Source organism: Carex rostrata, chromosome 27, assembly GCF_964058835.1.
Source record: "Carex rostrata chromosome 27, lpCarRost1.2, whole genome shotgun sequence".
Taxonomy (NCBI): domain Eukaryota; kingdom Viridiplantae; phylum Streptophyta; class Magnoliopsida; order Poales; family Cyperaceae; genus Carex; species Carex rostrata.
The window spans coordinates 20,857-45,381 of record NC_135944.1 but is presented as its reverse complement, the minus strand read 5'-3'; the positions used below and the strand labels follow the sequence as shown (position 1 = coordinate 45,381).

General features: G+C 41.4%; 3 long non-coding RNA genes across 5 annotated transcripts; all 3 read left to right on the top strand.

Annotated features, from left to right (window-relative positions):
* The first annotated feature begins 1,186 nt into the window (after nt 1-1,186).
* LOC144544844 (uncharacterized) lies at nt 1,187-22,763 on the top strand. Of its 2 annotated transcripts, none has more exons than XR_013508346.1 (3): nt 1,187-1,469; nt 1,564-1,756; nt 22,754-22,763. It is a non-coding gene; the product is annotated as an uncharacterized LOC144544844 (long non-coding RNA). The 2 variants fall into 2 exon arrangements; XR_013508345.1 differs by having other exon boundaries at nt 1,557-1,756.
* LOC144544845 (uncharacterized) lies at nt 1,763-4,249 on the top strand. Of its 2 annotated transcripts, none has more exons than XR_013508347.1 (2): nt 1,763-2,357; nt 4,099-4,249. It is a non-coding gene; the product is annotated as an uncharacterized LOC144544845 (long non-coding RNA). The 2 variants fall into 2 exon arrangements; XR_013508348.1 differs by having other exon boundaries at nt 1,763-3,763.
* LOC144545282 (uncharacterized) lies at nt 17,443-21,495 on the top strand. The gene is made up of 3 exons (XR_013508458.1): nt 17,443-17,795; nt 19,277-19,386; nt 21,244-21,495. It is a non-coding gene; the product is annotated as an uncharacterized LOC144545282 (long non-coding RNA).
* Nucleotides 22,764-24,525: the final 1,762 nt, after the last annotated feature.

Sequence of the window (24,525 nt, the reverse complement as noted above, 5' to 3'; positions counted from 1 at the left end):
TCTTTTGTATCTCCTAAAATCCAATTTGAGGTGCACAAATTGAAGAGAATAGGTTAATTGGCTTACAAAAGGTATATTGGAGAGATGAGAACGCTATTGCATTTTCAGTTGTACCCTTCCGACTTGCCTTGCATGAGGAAATATAAAAGCACTTATCACATATTTACTTAGAAAAACATGGGAACATCATCACTTCTTCCTCAGTTAAGTAACATGAAACGGGCAAGGTTTTGTGCTGCCGTGCGGTCAACTCGGCGATTGACAACAAAACCACTGCGGGAGGCCGTGCATTGTAGGTCTTGAAATATTATTGCCATGGGAATTGCGGATACTGGTGGCTGTGCCTGCCTGAGAAAGTAGGGGATTCCGGTCTGGGGTTTATCTACTTAAGCATGAAGTGGTAAAGGTCTGTACCAGCCCGCCCGCATCAGTGAGCTTTGTAATACTTTTGAACCAGTCATATTTCTGTTGAAAATTAAGTCTGAACGTCAGTTTTAAATGGGAAGAGTCTTTATAGTAATGTGTAGGTTACTTGCTATTTGAATAATGCATGTTGTTTTTCTAATTTGTTCAGATTTCCGTACGAGCTGGGAAGTGATAGTTGACAAGGACAAGGAGATGTTATATTGATCAATTAAACACCAATAGTCAATTATTATTGGGTAAGTTTATAATCAGAGCAAATTCTGTTCAGGACTTTTTGTTTTGTATCTTAAGCCAGTCAATAAATTTACAGTTAATGCATTTTCTCAGTCACAGTAAATTTTAGTTTACATACTTAAATTGAGAACCAACTGATGCAAAGTTGCTATAATTGAGGCATCATTGAAGATAATTATAAATAGTGACCAAGCATTTTGTGCTTAATTGATGCTTTATAAATTGGGATACATGGGAAACTACTTTTTCTTCTCTGTACATGCTTGAATTGAGAGCCAAATGATGAAAAGTTGCTATAATTGAGGCATCATTGAAGATAATTATAAAATAGTAACTGAGCATTTTGTGCTTAATTGATGCTGTATAAATTGGGATAAATGGGAAATTACTTATAAATTTATCATCACAACTGCATGAAATAAAGCACTATGTTATTCTTTTCTCCCCTGACGTCTCATCTTTATTATAACAGAAATTCATGGATAAAGCTCAATAACAGAGTCAACACCCAACTGAGCAGGTAATATCTTGTAATCAGAATAGCCTGCTGCCAGTAGGAAATCATGCCATTCCTGCTTATTGTGTTCCTTCGTATTAAAGCAACACATCATTTGAATGTGAAAAAGAAGACTTGTCTCAACTGTTTTTGTGTCTTCACTCTTTAAATCTATGATGATTTCCATGACAATGACCTTGCCACCATTACTTTTGCCAGATGCAATTGCTTCTTTGCATCGCCTGAGTATCCGAACACAATCCTTGTGGTTCCAGTCGTGAAGAACATTCTGATAAACATGTTGGAAAATACAGTGAGTGAATTAATTAATTATTTTTATTTTTTTACAAAATTGATTAAACCAGTGCATATATATAAAAATTAAAAAATAATAATTTAGAGTTCAGCTGGAGCATGAGATTATAGACGGAGAGACCTTGAGAAAATTGCATCAGCTGGAGGTATCTTTTCGAACATATCTCCCCCAACCACATCGAAGAAGTCATTTTTCCAAATCTCTGCAATGACATGTGGAAGGTCAAACACTATGCATCTCAATCCGGGAAAGGTTTCAGCAATAATTTTGACAGAAGTTCTGGTGTCTCCTGGTGCATATTAGACGGACCGTACTATTTGATGTCCTGGATTCTATTTCTGCAAAAACATTAAAAGAAATTACCACTTTGACTGTTACTTACTGGTGAAGTAGAAATATCAGGCATACCCACACACAAAACAAATAGAAAAGCACAACCAACACTACATACTAAAGCTGATAACCAGCACTACATACTAAATATTATTATTTTTGTTTTTTTTACTTATCTGTTCTTTCCTGTAGAGAGCTTCTTGCGTGAAAATTCAGGCTGTGTCAAATCATTTGTAGCTGTCCTGTTTTATTTCACCAGTTGGAAATGAATGTATTTTGACCATTGAAATCTAACTACTTTCTTTTACATACTTTATAAGATATTCTTTAGCCACTCTTTATTGTTTTAATTATGGACTGCTAGAAAAAAAAAATAGTTTCTTCATTATTAATGGTATTTGATATTATTTGTTTGTTATGTGCTTTTGGACTAGTACGGAATTTTGTAGATTTTGCTGGGAGTGAAGACACATCGAAGGGCAAAACACTTGAAGAAGGCTGTCACATCAACATAAACCTTCTCACTTTCACAAAAGTTATAAGAAAGCTGAGGTACATATATAGTTATTATGAAATGCTGATTGCTTCCTTGTTTGAATTGCTTGATGGTCTGTAGTTAGTTAAATTTCCCTGATGACACCTTTTGTAAAGCTTGGCAGAGGCTTCTTCTCTCTTCTTCTTTTTTTTAAAGAACTTTGTAGGAGCTACCAAGTCATATATTAAAATGCAAAAATAATACATCATACTGTCTCATGAAACGAGTATACCTCAGAAATCACAACTGTAAAAAAATACAAAAAACATCAAGCACTTCCCCAAGTCTAGCAAGCATAGCTTGAAAAAATTACATCCAACTCCCTGACTAACTAAGAATTTACAACAATTTGATCTCTAAACCAAACTTAGCAGACTAATTCACATGCTGAACTACCGTACCACTTACAAACCAGCGGTGTACCAGTAGCGTACCAGGAGCTACATATCACCTTCTGTGACGATTTTTTTGTACCAGTACCGCCGGTACCATCTGCTGACCCTTACATGTACCCCCCTTAAAAACTTCAATATTATGTATTTCCCCCTCAAAAGTTAGTAATATCATATTTCCCCCTCAAAATTGCAAAGACTCACTTATTTACCATATTTATCCACTTTTTCATTAATTTTAAATCCATCATCCATCGAAATTTATAATTCCCATGTTACCCTTATTAGAATTCAAAGAGACGGAATACTGGAATACTGAGCTTCTTTGAATGTGTATCAGCTCAAAAGGACAATACTGGAATACACAAAGCCAGTACTGGATAACCGGATGCGTGTAATTACAGTAATATTAAGCACAATTCTTAATATAGGAAGAAGTAAATAAACATGAGCACAGTGAATACAGATGGGCAAAATAGAATTTTGACTGATGTACTTCATTGTACCTAAATCCTATTGAAAGTTCACATTGGTCCTTAAAAATTTATTCTGTTCAAATAGACCTTACCCCAAATTAATATTCATTAGGCTTCTCCAAATTGCATTTTCTATTGTCAACATTCTAATGTGATCGCGTGCTCCTCTATTCATTTTGAATTTTTTATGTCGGACTTGACTGGTACCTTGTCCTTTGGTACCGGTCTTGAAATAGTTCTGGTAGCAATTTATCTTTCTCTGAAAACATCTATTCCTTTTAGTTCGGACCCTTGAAAATGATTATTTTGCAATTGATGCTTTTCTAACTCCATATTTTCCAATTGATGATTTACTGGTAATATATTCCAAAATTTTTTTTTTGCTAAAGTTACTAACTGTACGGAACTAAAGTTCTAAAGTTTGCTAACTTATTGGACTATAGCTTCGTAGGTACTAACTCATTTGAGAAAGCGGAACGGAAATCAATTTCTTGAATAATAGATGTTCTAAAGTTCTAAGAATCACAAAGAGAATGAGAGAAGAAAGATATAAGGGTATTATTGTCTTTGGAGTCTCAAATATTATATTTAATTACTTAATTGAAGCTATTCAGTAGATGCAACAGAATGATTTCCTTTTTATCAAGGAAATATGCATTGAAATAGTCGAAACTAAATTAAATTTCATTGTTTTATTCTTTGTTTTCATTTTTTACTTCTCAGTAATTACAGTTCTTTTAATCTAATTAGGAGAGGCAACCTGTGAGTTCACACATTGTGAAATTTTATGTACAGGAATCTAATATTGCAATATATTGTTAGTTTGGCACTTGCCAGCTAACCATCAAAAAAAAAATATTGCAATATATGTTGTGAAATTTCATGTGTAGGAAGCCGGCACAGAGGGACGAAAGGCATAGTTGCACTTCGAGGAAATCCTAAAGAGCAATATTGCAATATATGTTGTGAGTTATTTTATATTATTATAATTTCAACTAAGTATATGCTTAGGTAGGAGCTATGTATAAACAAGGTTAACCATACCGTGTTGTACTGCTATTTAGGTCAGATCTTGTATAGTGCCTGTTGTGAATTATTTTTATTGATTTTACACAGTTAAAAACTGGGATTTATACAGTTTGGCAAACCATGCTATGCGCAGCGTGTATAAAAGTGTCGATAAATTGTACACGGTTGAAAATAGTGTAGGTTTCCCAAAATAAACCTGTGTATGAAAATGCCAATCGTACACGTTTTTAATTAAAAAACCAAGTACAGCCATTTTTTATGAACAATATGGTTACTCTAGATCTGAATTCATACTAAAACACTATATTTACAAATATACCAAAAAAAAACTAAATTGAAAAAAAACTATGAATTTAATTACAACACATGAAAAACACACTACATTTTCCAAAATAATCAACATTTACAATAACAATACACAAACTCTGTTACGCGAACAACATTCTAACTAAATAAATTAAAAAAAAAACTAACAAAAAAATTCCTACAACTAAGTTTTTCACATTTACATGAAATATTCCAAAAAAAAATGGTAAACGAGTACAAAATAAAAAAATTAGAAAGAAAAAAACTTCATTGAAAAATTGAACTCAAATTTTGAGGCCTTCGCTTTGTTTGTTGAACATGATGAAACAAAAGAACTCTTGGGTTGCCCGTTTATATGTTGTAGATCATCTCGTGAGCTTTCTAAATGTGATCATGTGCTAAACTTAGAAGCATGAGTAAAAAGTTATGCCCATTTGAAGTTGTTTCATCTTGAATAAGCTTCTGGGTGAAGATATGGCCTCGCTTGTATTCTCTCTCTTCCTAGCTTCTCCTGTTTAGAAGAGGTGCCTTAGAAAATAAATGTACAAGAAAAAAGTGCTTTAGAAATGACATATACAAGTTAGATAGAGATGCATTATCACAAGAAGATGTAGATCGCTATCATGAATTTTTTTTGTATTTCTTTATTTACACAGATCATACAATAAAACTAGCAAAAATTTGTTCTTTCCCTTCCAGCGAAAGGAAAGGCGTTCCCAAATCATAGCGCGCCCCCCCACCCCCCACCCAACCCTCCACCACCACCACTCTCTAGTCTGTACCTCCGCTCGGGTTGAAATCCCTAGCCGTAAAGTCGGCGAAAAATCCTATGGGATAAAAACCTAGTGAAGAAAAAATAGTACATAAATACGCTTGGAAAGCGGTCCCTCGTTAACGCCGAAAAATTGATCGCGTTCCTTGCTCTTTTCGACATCCATCCCAGCCAACTCCCGGGCGACTCCCTTTTTTACCAAATTCCGGATGGTTGCCATGTCGATGGTCGCCGATTTTGCTTGGGGCGAAGTGGGTTGACGGTGACTCTTGCGAAAAGAGACGGAAGGTCCTCGGTCAATACGTCGGGTGGAAGTTGGTCCTCTCCTAGGTGCTGTACTGCATGTGTCCGAGTTGTCCTCTTCCGTGGTGTAACTTTCCTCGGAGCTGCTCTCGCTCCAATCTTTATCGCTTTCATCGTCATTCCCATCATCACCGTCGCCTCCGCCTCCTTCTGTAGTCCGGGCCTCGTGTCCCTCCACGTTCTCCGACCGTTCTTGATCAAAATCGGACAGGAGGTTGCGCCCCGTCTTTTCCTGTCCCCGTCGGGCGATTTTGATCAAGACGGGGCGCAACCTCCTTTCCAAGCATATTTAACAGGCGTCAATGGCGGATTTTAAGTATCCCGCAACATTGCCAAATTTCCAGGGAAGTGGAGATACGCAGGATCCCCATAATTTTGTGCACAACTTTCAAGAAAGGCTTCGCCTCTTGGGGGCTACTGACCCAATCATGTGCCGGGTCTTTACCACGTGCTTATCGGGTGAAGCATGGGACTGGTACATGAGATTACCCCGCGGATCCATCAAAAAGTTCAAGCACCTTACCAAGTGCTTTCTAGAGAGGTACACTGTCATCAAACCCCCTCAGGTAACGTGCGAGATGCTGCTCGACATTATACAAGAACCCAGGAAAAGAACCCGAACATTCGTCAATCGCTTCATACATAAATTACCAAAAATTCAAAACTTGAATGATGAATTTGCTGTGACTGCGATTAAGAAATGGCTCCGTAAGGGCGGTCCTGGTACTCTAAGGTACAACGTGTGTCGTAAAAATGTTAAGACCCTCAGAGAATTTGTAGCTTTCGCTGAAGGGTATATTCGGGTAGAAGAAGATGAAGGCGGTTCTGAGCGACCGAGGTCCCGCTCCCCCCGTGGGCAAGTCATCAATAATAGACCCGGAAGGAAAAACCACAAGGCCAAGACCTCTCTCGATGAATGCCGCGAGAACGAGATGAAGGAAGGCGGGATCTGGGCGATGAAAGGTACCGCCTGCATTTCACCCGCTATGGCCCATTCGTTAGAAAGAGGAATGAAATGTTCCAGATTGTGAGGGAAATGTTTGAGCTGCCTCCCCCATTACCTAAGGATCTATTCGAAGTGCAAGATATTAACAAGCGATGCCTATACTATAACTCGGATGGCCATTCTATGGGCGACTGCCTCCAGCTCAAGGTTGTGCTGGAAAAGCTGGCACGAGAAGGTAAATTGACCGAGTTCATCAACCCCGACTTTTATAAGAAATACATGTGGCAGTATAACGGTCGAGCAAGGGACTTTAAGAAAAAGATATCCTACCGAAGAGAGGCGGGAGACAGACGGCCAGAGCGAGATGATAGGGACAACGGCGCTAATGGTCCTCGTCAGCCCGCGAGACCACCAAGTCCCGTAATAAACATGATTAGTGGGGGAAGCGTATATGTTGTACGTAGTCGGTTGCCCCGAAACAAAGTCAAGCCGTTTCTGACCATATTAGTTTCCGATGTGCCTTCCGACAGGAAGAGACCTCGAACGGATGAGGAAATTTCTTTTTCGGAGAAAGATTAAGGGGATATAATCGGGCCGCATGACGACCCGATCGTCCTCAATTTGAAAATCAGTGCACACTGGGTTCGACGAGTCATGATTGATACCGATAGTTCCGCAGATATCTTGTATCTACCCGCTTTCAAGGAAATGGACTTAAAGCCCGAGATGCTTCAAAAGGTTGTGGCACCATTAATCGGGTTTACGGGAGGCACTTTGCGGCATAAAGGCATGGTACGGCTCAAAGTCGCTTTCCAGCCTAGAGTTGTGGAAACACTGGTAAATTTTTTAGTAGTGCACGTTCCCTCGGCATACAACGCGATACTCGGTCGCGGAACCTTAAACCGGATAGGTGCGATTGTATCTTCTCCCCATCTGAAGATCAAGTTCCACACAAGCCAGGGCATCGGGGAAGAATGTGGGCAACAACAGGTGGCTCGAGAATGTTACTTTACCTCTATTTCCCAGCATGAGGGATCAGTACGTCAGGTGGACAAGAAGCCCGCGGTAAAACTGTCGTCGCGTGATCTCAAAATGAAACCCAGTGCAGATTTTATGCCACCAGGGACTAAGTTCTCGCTAGACCCCGTGGACGTCACCGAATCTAAAACCCAAATAGAGCCGACAGACGAGATAGAGTAGTTCGAAGTAGGAGAAGGAAAATTGGTGAACATCAAAAAGACAGTTCAGGGGGAGGCCAGAAAGGAGTTGGCCGAATTCCTCCGAGAAAATCAAGCCGTTTTTGCCTGGACTGTTGCCCACATGCCCGGGATCCCGCGACATATAGTCGAACACAAGCTGCATATAAAACTGGGAGCAAAGCCGGTGAGACAGAAGAAGCGCAACATGGGCGAAGAGCGGTAGTTGGCGGTTAAAAGAGAAGTGAGGAAGCTGCTTGACAAATGAGTAATCCGGAATGTTGATTGCCCGGAATAGACAGCTAACCCCGTTCTAGTCAAAAAATTCAACGGGGATTGGAGGATGTGTATTGACTACACAGATTTGAACAAAGCATGCCCCATGGATCCTTTCCCACTACCTAAAATTGATCAACTAGTGGATTCTACCGCGGGCCACGCTTTCTTGAGTTTCATGGACGCTTTCTTAGGATACAACCAGATTCGGATGTGCGAGGAAGATGAAGAGAAAACTGCGTTTACGACGCATTTAGGGTTATACTGTTACAAGATGATGCCATTTGGCCTGCGCAACGCCAGGGCCACATTCCAGCGAATGGTCAATAAGGTATTTGATAAACAGACCGGGTGTAACATGGAAGCCTACATGGATGATCTGCTCGTAAAAAATATGTCCGACATGGGGCACATTGAGGACCTCAGGGAGGCGTTCGCAACATTGAATGGGGCCGACATGAATCTCAACCCTAAGAAGAGCTTCTTCGGACTCACAGGAGTAAAGTTTCTGGGATTCATGGTATCTATGCGAGGTATCGAAATTCACTCCTCCAAGTTTCAAGCAATACTGGACATGAAACCTCCCAAGAATTTGAAAGATCTTCAAACTTTAACTGGTAGATTAGCCGCACTCAACAGGTTCATAGCAAAGTCAGGCGATGTATGTTTCCCGTTTTTTAAAGCAATGCGAAGGTCCGCGAGGTTCGAGTGGACAGACGAATGCGTTGTGGCCTTTCAAAGGGTCAAGGATTATCTCGCCAACCCCCCATTCCTCAGCCGACCTTCACCAGGGGAATCTTTGGTACTACCTCGCAACAACAGGTCATGCAGTGAGTGCCGCGTTAGTACGGGAAGAAGGTAGAGAACAGAAACCCATCTATTTCCTTTCCCACGTTTTGCGTGATGCAGAAACGCGGTACACCCAAGTCGAGAAAGCCGCGTATGCCCTCATCAAGGCGGGTCGAAAATTAAGACCATACTTCCAGTCCCATCCAATCAAAGTATATACAGGAGTACCTTTGAAAAAGGCATTCGCGAATTTCGAATCATCTGGGCACTTGTTGACTTGGGCACTAGAACTGTCTGAGTTTGACATTTCTTTCCACCCACAGAGTTCACTCAAGTCAAAAATTTTCACTGACTTCATAGCCGAGTACTCCGGCGTACCTACGGAATTAGGGGGGGGGGCAATGGAAGCTATATGTAGATGGAGCCTCTTCGCTACAAGGCGCCGGGGCTGGAGTATCCCTACTCGGTCCACGAGGGGAATTGTTGAATTATGCGCTGCATTTTCAATTCCCAGTTACCAACAATAAGACCGAATATGAAGCATTGATCGCGGGATTGTGACTTGCCAAGGAGGTAGGTGTCCGTGAAGCCTGCTTGCACAGCGACTCGGAGTTGGCAGTATGACAGCTTAACGAAGAATGCCGAACGATCGATGACAAGTTGCGTAGATACCACGAGCATTTCCAAACTCTGAAGGGACACTTTGACGAGGTTCAGATACGGCATGTCCCGCGAACATAAAACAATCAGGCTGACGCCTTGTCTAAACTCGGAGCTGCGGGAAATCTTGACAAAGACAGACCAATCATCGTAATGGAAGTTCTTACTTCAAGTATAACAGAAGAAGGCCGCGAGATGTTAACGAATGAGATCAAGGAAACTTGCATGACACCAATGTTTTCGTTTCTCAACTCAGGCGCACTACCAAAGGACCCGTTAGCAGCCCGGAGCATTAAGAAGATAGCGCCTCTATACTCCATTTTTAACAACTGTCTCTATAAGCGAGGATATGTTCGACCATGGCTAAAGTGTGTACCCAAAGATGACGCGAAACGAATCCTGCTGGATATTCACGAAGGACTATGTAGGAGCCATCAGGGCGCAAAGACTCTAGCCAAGCGCGCCATCCGAACAGGGTTTTACTGGCCGACAATGCAACAAGATGCTGCGAATATAGTCAAAAAATGCGACAAATGCCAATTCCATTGCAAGCTCAGCAACATTCCCCCGTACGACCAGGTTTCTATCTCGGGGGCCTGGCCCTTCGATTTTTGGGGAATTAACATAGTTGGACCTTTCCCGAAGACTTCGCTAAATAAGAGATGGATAATAGTGGCGGTATAATACTTCACCAAATGGGTAGATCACGGCAGTCGCGGCGAAAAATTTCATATGGCGAAATATTATCTGCAGATTTGGCGTACCTTTCACTATTATCTCGGACAACGGGACACAATTCAACGCAATACTTACGATGGACTTCCTCGCCAACCTCGGTGTACACAATAACTTCGCGAGTGTTAGCCACCCCGCCAGCAATGGGTTCGCAGAGGTAACTAATCGCACGATACTAGATGGTCTAAAGAAAACGGTGGCGGCCAACCGAAAGAATTGGCCAGATATGCTTAACTAAGTACTTTGGGCGTACCGCACCACGCCCAGCGAAACCACGCAACAGAGTCCCTACTCCCTTGTATACAAGATGGATGCCGTCACCCCGATAGAACTCATTCAACCATCCTATTTGGCGACGGAACGAACCTCGCATATCAACAAGAAGACGGTTCGTAAACAACAAAAGCCTCTTTGGCGACAGAACGAACCTCGCAGACCAAAAGATTAATACCAGCCCTCTACATTACAAAGGACAAGGAGACACACCATCAAGATCAAAGCAAAAAAAAGGGAGGAGAAAGGGAGAAGTACCCCCCCCTTTACAAAAACAAAAAACACAGCATTATCGCAAGCACAAAAAAAGCAAAAGAATACGAAAGAAGGATCGCTAACAGAAAGGTAATAAGTTACATAAATTTATGTTACCTCCCCACATCCCGGGGAGCAATTTCGCAAACTCAACTGTTATACCCTCTTAGTAGGAGAGCAATGTTTAAAATATTACAACCATTTTTGTTATTACCCCCACATCCCGGGGGCTTCAAATGACTAACCTCACTCAAGACAGAAATAACAAACTACACGTTCACCAAATTTTCGCGCCATCTGCTCCCACCAGCAGACCTGCATAACCATAACGAAATAAGGTTAGAACACGACAATGTTTGACTAAGGAACAAATGAGGTTCGTATAAAACATTTCACCTAGTCAGTTCATGAAACGGGAGAGCGGACGGGAGAGGTATCCTTCCCTGAAGTTCCTGCGACTTCAATAACCGGCTCCTGCTCGACAGCGACGGCTGGCGACATGGTCGCGTCCTCAGGAGGGACGTTGGGATTATCCTCCACTTGAACCTCGGGGCCCTCCTCTGGCAGGATAGGATCCTCCTCGTTCGGTGGGAGGGAAGAGTCAACAGGATCCACAGGGTCCTTCTCGCCAAGGTCCTCGTCTTGTTGACCCTCTTGACGTTCCGGGCATTCCCTCTCCTCCGGCTTCTCCTCCGAGGTCCACCCGGCGCTAAGATTGTTCACGTCCACAAGCCAGTTAAATACGCCCTTGCAGGGATAAGTAATGTTCCCGGACTCAGCACTTGCAAAATGCTCCAAAGGCCTCACCACTTGCCCGTTAGCATTACGCATCTTATTCTTTTTCCTGTCCCAGGTGAATCCGGGAAGACGCGATGCGTAGCTATCCTCCCTCTTGATATGCACGAATCCACAACGGCGGGGATCGAAGGGATATATCTTGCTTAACCTTTTTAATTCTTTATAAATAGCCGCTTTTGTTAAATTGCCTGTGGTAATTCTTGCGGCATCAGTAAAGGCCTTGCTGTTTAAAAACTCGTCTAAAGCCCGACGAGATATCTCTTTCTCCCTACGTGCGACATCCTCCTTAATCTTGCCCAACTCCTCGTTGCCGGTGGCCAACTCCTTTTCCATCTCGGCAATCTTGGCACAGGCATTCGCCAACTCCTCCTTTTGGGTCAGCGCGGCTTCCTGTCTCAGAAGGGTCCTCTTAAAATTCTCAGTCTCCCTCTTAACAGCTCGAATCTCCTCTAGCCTGATATTGGCGAGGCGATTCTGGCTGAGCATTTGATCTTTATAAAAATCCCTCTCAATAATGGCCGAGGTAGACTGAAGGACACCGGGCTTAGGAGCCTCGAGCTTATCCCACACAGACCCAATGATAACTCCAGAATGGTTCTGATAATGCATCGCTAGGCCGAGAGCACCCCGAGAATCAACCTCGACCATCTTTCGCTCCTCTAACGACGAAGTCACGCGAAAAGCCTCCCGAGCATACCTCACGCGCTCCTCGTCGGTAGGAGTGAGATTCCACTGTATGTCGTTATATCCTGGAAAATAGACCCCCAAACTATCGGGATACTCCTTCAGAAGGTGGGTTTTCCACACTGTTCCTTTCTCCTCCGAATCGGGGATGATTGCCTGGAGTTGCTTGCGGAACTCCTCCTCGAGTTCCTCGGGCAGCTCCGCGAGATAATCCTCTGGGGAAAGAGAGGATGAAGGGGCCCAAACCGCGCCGGTCGAAGGTGGGGTGGGACTCGCTCTCGGAGTAATCCGGGCCAAGGCCGAAGTAGAGACAGGGCGTTTCTCCAAAGCCTTCTTGCTGGAAGGGTTCTCTGTAGGTTTCCTCTTTTTAGAGGATTCGGTAGCGACCCCCTTCTCCTTTTCTGTAGCGCTGGACCTCGGGACAGGAGTCCGCGAGGACGGACCTTGCCCTTTCTTGGGCCCTGAAGTCGCAGCACCCGGGTTCAACGATGGGGTTTTGGGTGCTGTGCGAGAAGGATCCTTTATAGCCCCTGCAAACACCTTGTTTGCTCGATCCAAGGGCAGGGGGAGCAGATAAGTAAATTGGTAAGCCGGGCGCATGCTTCCAAACGCTACAAATAAAAAGGTTAAAGCATGTTAGGATGATGGTAGTAAATGATATGCAACTGAGTAAAATACAGACATGATGCAAGATAAAGGGTTGCGGATGTTGAAACACTAATATTCAACGAAGGCAATGACGAGGTCCATTCGGACCTTGTCGGAGGGAGAGAGAAAACACCAACTCCATGGCGTCTTTCTTCGCTTTCTTGGAAAGTGGAGGGGGTTTTTTCAGAGGCCTCCATTCCGTCCGGACCCCCCTCTAGCAGTCAAAATCACTTGGGTTTTCCAGGTACACCCACGCGTGATTCCAATTATCAAACTTATTCTATTTTGCAACCGTCGAGGTATCAAACAGACAAGGACTGACAGTACGCTTCCTTATCCCGACATAACAACCATTCATCCACATCTGGTTGAAGAAGGTCCAGAACACAGGGACCGTCGGTCTTTGATTCTCCGGTTCGGATGGGAATTGTTTAAACATCTATTCGAAGCTAGAGATGTAACACCACGCCGCGACTGGGATTTATGCAGGGGCGACATCGAGGTCAGCCAACAATCTCCGCACGAAAGGTGATAATTTCATCATAAAGTCGCAGTACGACATCTTCTAATAGATAGCGACCCCCTTCTCGGCGTCGTGAGCACGGTCATTCGGGCCGAGCACAACGAAACGGACCTTGTATCGGGGAAACTCTTCCCTATGTTCCTCGGGGACAAGGGCCTGGTAAAAATGGTCCATGAACCCCTCAGCCCTAACATTGGCTTTGGAACCGAATTTGGCTGACTCTTGGAAAGCACGATCATTTGGATGCCCTGGACGAGGAACAACAGGGTCGAGTTCCTTCTTCTTGGGGACCTTGCCAGATGTGGTCCCAGCAGTGAGCTTGATCCTCTTAGGTGGAGGTTCCGATTCCCCCAGCTCTTCCTCTCCCCAGACCTGTTGCTCCTCAACCTCGGGATATGTATCCTCCTCATCTCCTCTAGAAGAGCTTGAACGACCCGAGGTCGTCGCTTCGCTATCATCCTCTGAGCCCGTACCACTACGAGCTTCCCTCACTTGATCTCGTAATGCATGGGGAAGAGATATCATTGGACCTTTACCACCACCATAATGATGGGGGAGGTAAATCAGAACCTAAAGATCGTCCAAGGTCGACTTCCTCAGTCGACTGAGGTGGAGAGGCTTCTTTGGAAAAGACCCAGGGGCTATCAGATGAACCGGCCATGTCACTAAGTTATAAGACAGTAGAGGAATAGATTTACTTCGATGCAAAAATAGTCAAGTATGTTTTTACGATAATTACATAGGCCGGGGTCAGGTGTTCTATACTCGCTAAGGGTCTTAACAATTACAAGAATTAAACTATGATACGCAATATGCGAATTAGTGCAACAAGAAGTACCTCGGGAGAATTGGATCCGGGGTCAATCGTTCGACGCAACGTATGGTCACCGAGCTTAACTAACTGTTTCTCCGAGATAAGCCAAACGTAAGAAAGTAAAATGAGAAATGGGAGGGGGTACGGTCCTTTATATAGTTGCACCGCGCACCTAGGGCACAAACTTCGAGGGTCGAAATATATGACATCTTCTCGATGAACTCGGCGTATGCATGTCCCATCCGTGTCATTAATACCAACTGACACGTGGCACTCTTTAACTCGTCGTTGCAGTAGCAATGATGACTCTTTCTCGAGTTACGCTTCGCGCCGCTTGACAGTTTGACTAACGCCTGATTGGATAACGATCACCTAATGCGCCCTTTGGAATTCCCAGAGGCAAGGTTATATACACCCATTTTTGTGAGCAGATTTCAACTCAAACCTTTCCTCTTGTTAGAAATACACATGTCCGAGATGAGTAATCTTAACCCACAACCTAACGACACGGGAAAGTGGAAGGTCTTCTTCGATTTTGTTCTCGAAGGAGGTGCCAAAAATTGCCAACGAGCATTTAATGTGTTATGCGAGATCGGGCACTTCGAGTTAGTAGCTCCCCAAGACCAGAGTACCCCGGCCCCTATCTCAGTAAACCTTCCTCGGGCAAGAACGACGGGGCAGCAGACCACCTCGGAAGTCATCAACCCGATTAACCTGAACAAATGTGTCTGTAGCATGCTAAGAGGGCATTATTTGGATATGTTCATATGCGAGGGGTGTGAAGAGAGCTTCCATCTTGGATGTGTTTCTGATCGACTACCCCGAGATGGAACCGACACATGCTTCGGCACCTTTTTGTGCCCGACTTGTGTCTCCCAGCGTCATCTGTTCCCTCCTTACAGTCTAGAATAATCATATGTAGTTAACTTTTTGATGTATGGACTTTAGAAGGGATATATTTTGTTTGCTAAATGTAATTCCTCTATCTCGGGATATATGAAGGGATTCATCCCGGGTTCACTTTATTACCAGTGTGTCCTCTCACTTTATTAATATAATCAATTACTTGCAATTCCTTTTCTTTTTTTATATATTACGAAAATTCGCGACGTTTTGTTTTCCGAGAACATTTAATGTTGCTTGACAAGCAGGCAAGTCAAACTTCGAAAATACGCCACGCCATCAAATCAATTTAATGACGCCGCCTAGAAAATCTGAAAAGGCGACGTCTCGATTCATCGAGATGGGACGACATTAATGGTTACCGTCCTATTTATTACCAACGCAAGGAAACTCTACTTATAAATACCGCCTACAACTCTCAAACTCGCATTTTTCCTTCTTTTCTCATCCGTATCTCGGACATTTTCACTTTATGCCTTTCAAACGCTTAGCTCGCAAAGGCAAAAAGCCTTGCGACAGAATCCCGGAATCCAAACTCAGCACCCTTACATCCTGTTCCCTCTGCTCCCGGGATACGAGCCTGAATAACCCCGGAGAAGAAGAAGGGGTTACTAAAATATTGGGACCCCGAGACCCTGGAATGGGTGTTGGATAATGAGAATCTCCGATTAGGAGATCTCGTCGAATGGGTGATGGCTATCAATGAAGCCATCGACGACGATGAGATCGATTGGGCCGAGCTCGAGAAAAGTAGCTCGGATGAAGCTGAGGTCCGAGATTCTGGCCCGCGAGATGCCTACGGTGTTTCTATGGACACCTGTGAGGTTTGTGGGAAGATCGACATTCGAACCCGCATACCTTCTTGATGGTTTTACCATAAGAAGGCACATACCTCGTGCTTACTGTTATATTCCGAAATTTTAAAACATGATTAATTTGCTAAATCGACTATTACGCTTGAATAAATCTTTATTAAATTAACGATCGTTCAGATTTTATCTGACTAATTAAAACGAATCTAAAATTTCGAATATAAATGAATTGTGAAATTATGTATACTAAATTTTAGAAATTTAGAAATAAAATAAAATTATTCGTATAAAGAAATAAATAAATCGAGTTCTGATTTATAATATAGAAATACGAATTTTTCGTGCACAATATTATAAAATTTTATAAATCCCGTTCATTTATGAATTGTAGAAGCTAATAAATAGAGATATAAATATATATATAATTTATATCGAATTATTCGGATTCTAAATTGGAAATATAAACGTTCGAAGTATTCATACGAATTTAATTGCAAAATTTTACGAAACTTCAATTCGAATTTATAAAAGAAATTTAATATTCAAAAGAGACTTTATATTAATGAACAAAATTTTGTGCTATTCAATTTGCTTCCCATTGGAATTAATTCGCACCACCTATATAACCTATGATTGATTGTTTCATTTGGAAAATCTCAACCTTTCAAACCTTGCCGCACTAATCTCAAAGCATCCTTTTTATTAATTGGAGATGAATTGGCATTAACCCAATTGAAAGAAGAATTCGGGTCCGGCAGCCTCATTCCCTCTTCATCTCTTTCCTCTCCTGTTTGCGCAAGACAGAGGCAAAGCCCCCTCTTCTCTCTTCTGTCGCTGCAGCGACGAGCCCACATCCTCTTCGATGCCTGACTCCCCGACCCCACTACCTTCCCTCTCCCTATCTCGTTTCCTTCCTGGAGAAGGAAAAAGAGGCGAGCCTCTTATGAAACTTTGCCGTTCCCACCAGGGGCGGACGCAGGATTTTTGTCAGGGCGGGACAATAATCGGATGCAAATAGCTTATCGGGTTCAAATCCAATAGCTTATCGGGTACAATTCAGCATAACAAAAAAAATACCAATCAATATAATAAAAATCCTAAATTACTTGAAAATAAATCAACAATTCAACATTTATAGGGAATTTGAAATCAACATTTTGGTTCAACTTGGCAGCCTCTGCCTTTGAATTCAAAAAAAAAAATAATAAAAACATTTTGGTTCAACTAATTTTCGCTATTTGGGATCAGCGCCTATTTGGGCTCCGCTAATTTGTTTCGCTCAGAATTTATATGGGCTCCATTCCGTCTATTAAAATTCCAGAATGGGCTACAGGGGGGCAATTTGAATTCCAGGGAGGGGCAGAGGTCCAAAAAGCAAATTTTTAGCACTATTTTTGAAAATCCAGCGGGGGGCAGCTGACCCCCCCTGTGCTACAGTGGATCCGCCCCTGGTTCCCACTCTCTTTTGCTGTCCCGTCTGGTGTCAGAACACCACGCCGAATTTATTGCGAAACGGCGAAAGTCACCGCTGTCTTTCCTTCGTCAGCCGACCGTACTGCCTATTGCGTGTGGTTCTCTCCTTTCCGGGTATATAGACTCCCTCTGTCTCTCTCCTTGGTTTCCCTGGTTCTCTTTCGCTCATGAGTTGAGACTACTCCCTCTTGCTCCTTCCATTTTCTGTGAGCTCTTGAGACCCGAGGGTTTTGGGGTTGTATTCCTTTGGCTATCTGTTACCTTGTGCTCGTTGATTCTTGGCGCTTGCCGTTAAAAACCCGGTGTTTGAATTCTTGACGACCGTGAGGCTAGGAGACGTTCCTTGGAACCGGCCGTTCTAGTTGTCTCCATCTTGTGCTTGCTCTAATCAGGTAAATTTCTGATTTACCTCGTTTATTTGATGTGTTGCCTTGTCGGATTTTGAGTAGATAATTAGCCTTGCCGGGTTGTTGTTTTTCCCGGGGGCGACTCGATTACCATGCTGCCTTGTGTGAATTCTTGCTTGTATTTGTGCCTTGACTTGCCTTGTTGACCCCCTGTTTGATTTCCTTTGTTGCTGCCTTTTTCTAATGCCTTTCTGAATTATTGTATAATGCAAATTACCCCTCTGCCTTGTTGTGGTGATTGGTAACTGGTACTGAATCGTACCAGTTCTGTTTTTCTATTTGTTGTGATACTAGTAATTAATGTTAAGAATGAGGACTCTTTGACAAATTTGCATTTTATGAGGGGTTGTTATGCAAATTACCTTGACTTGTGTTAATAAATTAAAAGGGAGGGGCCTCTATGCAAATTTGATATGAAATATGGTAATTTCGGCCTTGAATTGATGTATATTAATTAGACTTTAGGCCTCTTCCTTGCTGGGCCGAAATGACATGTATAAAAATATAGATAAATGGATTAAGGGCTTTGGGTCTTTAATAAATGCATACTTGAATTGTTAAAATTGAATTGGGCTTGAACTTAGCATTTGAAATAAAAATTATGGTATTTGGTTTAAAAGCTAAGATGCATAATTGTTAGATTAAACTAAAACACTACCAACACATTTAAAATAAAACAAAGGTTTCATAATAAGTTTTTAAATTACAACATTTCTTTTAAACATTTTCGAACTTGTACGAAAACTCGTTGCTAATTAATAAATGATAATTAATTAGCAACGAGAAATATTTATTTTTGACTTAGATTTGAAACGACTAATTACACGTAGAATTAGATTAGTTATAAAATAACGAATTGCTCGACATAGAAATAATTAGAAAAAAAAAGAAACACGTAAAATAGATAAGCACTTCTTCTCTAAAATTTTGTAAGACTAATTTACGTATCTAAATTATAATATAACTAAGAGTATATTTTAATACTTATTAGTTTAGTAATAATTACATAATTTATGCATGTTTATAAAAATAGTAGCATTAGGAATTTTTAATAATAAGTTAACTTTGAAACCGCATTTCGACCGATTTAAAATAATTAGAGTTAAGCTAAAATAAATCAAATAGATAAGTAATTGGGATATATTAATCGGTAAGACACGTTTAAAATTACCGTAACTAACAAATGATTATTTTTGAGAATATTTCGACATTAGAATTTTTACAAGCAATTTATCTTCAAATTAAATTATTAGAAATATAAATTATGTTAGAATTAAATTAGATTAATTTAGATCAAAGTAAATAATTAAAAATATGACTAACCAGTTCAGTCAGACTGACTGAATCGGTAAGTTTTATAGAATCAAAATAATCGAGAATTTGACTTACACATTAATTGGGGCGAGGGTTAGAATAAGTTAGCGTAGATTTTAATTAGTTTAAATTACGTAATTTCATATCAGCAGATCCCGTACGAGTCCGATCATTGGACTGATCCAACTGACCCGCAGTTGGGAGCATACGCGGAGCACGCTGACTTCGCTGAGGGTTAGCTACAGAGACTCCAGCCCTACAGGTGTGGGATATCTGAATTATTTTCTTTCGTGGGCGTACTCTTACCAGTTGATCCATCTGACCTGACATCCGCACTTTATTTTTTTGTAGTTGCATTAAAACTTTAGAGCATGTTTATCCTTTCTGCACTGTAGGTAGAATTGCATAAACTCTGAAAAATTCGAATTTACTGTATTTTAGGACTAGAGTAATTACATAATATTATATATATGTATTATTAGAATATTAGATTACTAGTTTGTCTTCTTCTCGTGGAAGACAATATATTATTATTATTTTACGTGCATACGCATGCATTGGTGAGAGCTGAGCAGAGCCGAGTGACTTCGTTCTGTTTTGGTGTCACTTGGCATGGGACAGCCCGACAGCCACTGAGCCGAGCGTCACTTGACTCTCGGATGGCTTTAGGATTTATATTATATGTATAAACATTTGATTATATATCATTTTCGATCATTTTACTATTTGACGTGAGCAGTTCCGATCTCGAGTTTTGTGGCATTGGTTACCCCATCACGGTTCTGATCTCGAGTTCCGTGGTGGCATGTTTTTACTTTGAGACTGCACAGTTCCGATCTCGAGTTCTGTGTAGGTCTGTTTTACGCTACCGCATGGTTCCGATCTCGAGTTCCATGGCGGATTTGTGTTGCACGGTTCGAGGCCGTGGCACTTTAGTGCACCAGTTCGAGGCTGGCACTACTTATCGATCCTGTGATTTACCCCATCGGTGGTTCGAGGCCCCGATGGCATTGTTTCAGGGCTGTGCAGCTGGACTGGCAGCCTTGATATTACGCTACACGGTTCGAGGCCGTGGCGTTGTGTTGCACGGTTCGAGGCCGTGGCACTTTAGTGCACCAGTTCGAGGCTGGCACTACTTTTGATTGACTTATTTTACGACTTGCATGGTATGATTCCCTATTTTATATGTTTGATTGATGAATCGTTTAGGTGAGATGACACACCGGATTTAGATATAACCATCGGCTAGTGTGCTAGTGTAATGCTAATCTTGTGGGCAATGCGCGATGTCATGAGGCAACGTGTATCATTGTTCCCTGATCACAGTCCTTGGATTATATTATTCAGATTCTTTTTGGTAAAGGTATAACCATCGGCTAGTGTGCTAGTGTAATGCTAATCTTGTGGGCAATGCGCGATGTCATTAGGCAACGTGTATCATTGTTCCCTGATCACAGTCCTTGGATTATATTATTCATATTCTTTTTGGTTAAGGTATAACCATCGGCTAGTGTGCTAGTGTAATGCTAATCTTGTGGGCAATGCGCGATGTCATTAGGCAACGTGTATCATTGTTCCCTGATCACGGTCCTTGGATTATATTATTCAGATTCTTTTTGGTAAAGGTATAACCATCAGCTAGTGTGCTAGTGTAATGCTAATCTTGTGGGCAATGCGCGATGTCATTAGGCAACGTGTATCATTGTTCCCTGATCATAGTCCTTGGATTATATCATTCAGATTCTTTTTATCCTATTGGCACAGCACGGGGTGATTTACTTAAATCCGTAATATTATTATTATTATTATTATATTTGTTCCCACAGTGCTTTGGTACTGGACTCCGAATTGATTACTATCTGATATTGTATTTTTGACTTTGGGTTTATTTTGCATGTTGGCATATTAGAACAATCACATCATGGCATTAATTAAAAGTGTTTTATGACTATTAGATATTGAGATAGGTTTACACTTGTGCATATTTAATTGTATTTATAACTGTACGAAATTTATATAAATAAAAGTGCTTTGACCGTAGAGGATCCCTGAGGGGATAATTCTGGGTCACATACTGGGCGATTCGTCGCTCACCCACAAGTTGTTTCGTGAGTTTTAGGTACAGGTTCTGGCGGTCCGCAGCAGGAGATGTCAGGAGCTGTCCCCGAGGGCCACACCACTTGACCTAGTTAGGATTAGGCTTTTGATTAGGTTTACGAGTCCCGTATTTTTTGTGTTATATATACGGGCTCGATAGATCATGTATCCCCTTCTATAGATGGTGTGATTTGGATCCGAGATGGATCGAATTATATGTTATGTATGTGTATGTTTATTTATTTGCTATGTGACTGATGCTTGATATTTATATTATTTTGCTTTCGTTGCTGTTTGATTTATTATTGATGATTAGCCTTGCGTGCTTAATGATTAATTAAGCACGAGGCGAGGTTGATCACACCTTAATCCAGAATTTCTGGTTTGGGGTGTGACACTTACGGTGGGTCGCCAGGGAAGATCCTCGCAAGCCGGGACATTTTGTTTGGCAATGTCCACCCCCGACACGGGTTTCGTTCCTGGAAGGATGACATGCCTTCATGCAACCTTCTCCTGTTATGCTCTGCTAGTCCGGTGGGACGTTTGTGGTTGTCCAAAAATGACATCACACCCGACTATTTGCTGAGCATGGAAACCGCAATGAATGCAGGGTCCAAATATAGTTTCTCTTGTTGTAGGCTAATAGGATTAGCCGTTTTCTTTTGTTGTAGGCTAATAGGGTTTCCGATATGTATTCTGCAAATTATAATATAACATTTTCTCTCCTCTTTTCATGATTTGCTATAAACTGTTCATACTAACCTCGGGGGCTCTTCTCGATGTATTAACATTATTGTTTCCAACGCAAAAAAAAAAATGCTTCCGCGTATATTCCGAGTTCGGCTTATATTTCGCGTATCGAAAATATCCCAAACCGCGTTGTCAACTAATACAACCACACAAATATCGATATACCGCATAGTTAATTAATATTACTGTGTCCGTATAATTATAAATACGGTCAAAAATCAACCATTGTAGACAACCAATCATAAAACATGAGCTCCCATCCCGGACAAGGCTCGAATAATAATATTAATTCCCGTGATAAAGTAGACTTTTGTCCGACATGTAAACAGTATGGTAAGCGACACCAGATGTTCATATGTCTAGAGTGTAGAGAAGCATGGCACCCTCCATGTATCACGAAATACCTGCCGAAGGATGAAAATGATCCGAGATGGCGAGCGTTCTTTTGTCAGCCTTGCGCTAAATACTTATCCAAACGACGTTACACCCCGAAAATGAAATATAAACAGTGGCAATCCGACTCTAAATAAGTCCTTCCGACTTAGGAATTTATTGTAAAAGTTCTTCAAACTTAAGAATTTATTGTAACTTCTTGTGATGAAAGTTAACTCAGAATGTATGTTGTGAAATGAAATGAAAATAAACTATTTAATACCCCGGGATATTTTCTTTTTACTTACTGTTTTACTTATAGTTCGTGAATAGCTTCAAGTCAAAAGCACTTGCATGAGATATCTTTTCACTTAGGGAGTGTCACACCCCGCGGTCACGGGTCGTAACAGTCCCCCGCCGTAAGCATACAACGCCGTGTATGCTTACAAGGCAATTAACAATTTAATCCAAACAACAAGCAATACAAAACAAGTTTCTAATATAAAATCAGAGTACACAGTCTGGACAGAAAATAATACAATAAAAATATCTCATTCGGATACCAACTATGAGGCCTATCCTAAATCTATACAACAAAACATATCTAGGGTCATGTAATGGTAAGCTACTAAGGCCTACTACGCTTGTGTCTCTCCGGAATCAGTCGCACCAGTACCTGTAAAGTAACCCGAAGGGTGGGGGTGAGAATAAATTCTCAGTGCGAATTTGTCATAGTTAGACTATTTGACTTGCAATCAAACTCCATATTCAAAAATGAAACCCAAACCAAAACAATTCCAAGCAGATATATATATTCATAAATAAACAGAATGTCAATGCTCGACAACAATTAATCAGATGAATCACAGTTTATGAAATTTCCAAGATGAATTTCAAACACAACATATATTTTGGCTTAACTAGATTCATTAGGGCTTGTAGCAACTACAAATGTTATTTCGAGCTGGACCCTTTATCAAACGCACATCTGTAGGGTTACTGACACCTACAGATGGCCCACCGAGCTGGACCCTTTATCTGACACCCATCTGCAATTGCTTGGCTTAACCGTTTATTAAGGTCTGGTTCAAGTCACATAAAGAAAATCCTCTTTAGAATCGTTTCCAATATTCGTAATATTCAATTGACCTTCCAAATGCATTAACACGTAGGAGAATGCCACCGAGCCATAGACGTTACACACTAGTCACCCACGATTCCAATTCACACATCATAACATATTCACCCTCCCTCGTCCCAACCGGTACTGGGAAACATTGAGGGTCGTTCACCTAAGGCCATTAGGATCCTGGGAATCAAAGCCAGCATACAACCCGACTTTGCAAATTCATTGGATCCAAGTGCTTAACTTCGTAAATCCATTCACATACATATCAAATCGTGGTGACTTTCAATCAAATCAGATCATAATAGATCGACACAACCTACAACCATACCAGCATGCAAATCACTCAAGTCATATCAATTCGAGTTTAATTTGATTGGGCTATGCAAATGTTTTACAAAATTCAATGATGCAATCAATGATATTCAACGTGATAAACGAATACACAGTTTAATTCCTGAAAATAAAGTATCAAACAAGTCCAAGAATCCCGCACCTGATTACGACAAGCGTACCGCTTAATTAAGGATCAGACGTCTCGAATTGCCTCGCAACGTCTTGCTCGACCGAGCCTACACCTATATTACACGTATACTCGGCTTAACATTGGTTCACGATCGAGAGGTTTACTCAGGTTACTTCTAGGGCTTATACCTTCTTTAATCAATTCCCCTGCTTTGGTATCAATTCTTTTGATTTCTCTTTTCTTACCAACAATCTCATACATTTACCTCTAGGTCCTCTAGACCATATGCAATTCTAATTAAGTAACAATCCATTCACCGTTTCACTACTTTGGTTCTCGGAACAATTCAATTTACCGATTGGTTAAACCCTAATTTGGTCAAAACCTCAAATTAACCGTTAAACGTTCTAAAAATCCAAGATCAAGAGGTAACACTACCGATTACAAGTCTAATTGGTCGGATTAAACAAATCAATTCACGATTATGCCCAGTTTCAATTTTGGCACGAAACCCTAGAAATCAAAATCCACGAATCGGAAGGAAATCGGGAAAAGATTGACAAATAAACTAGCAAGGAGTGTAGAGGAAC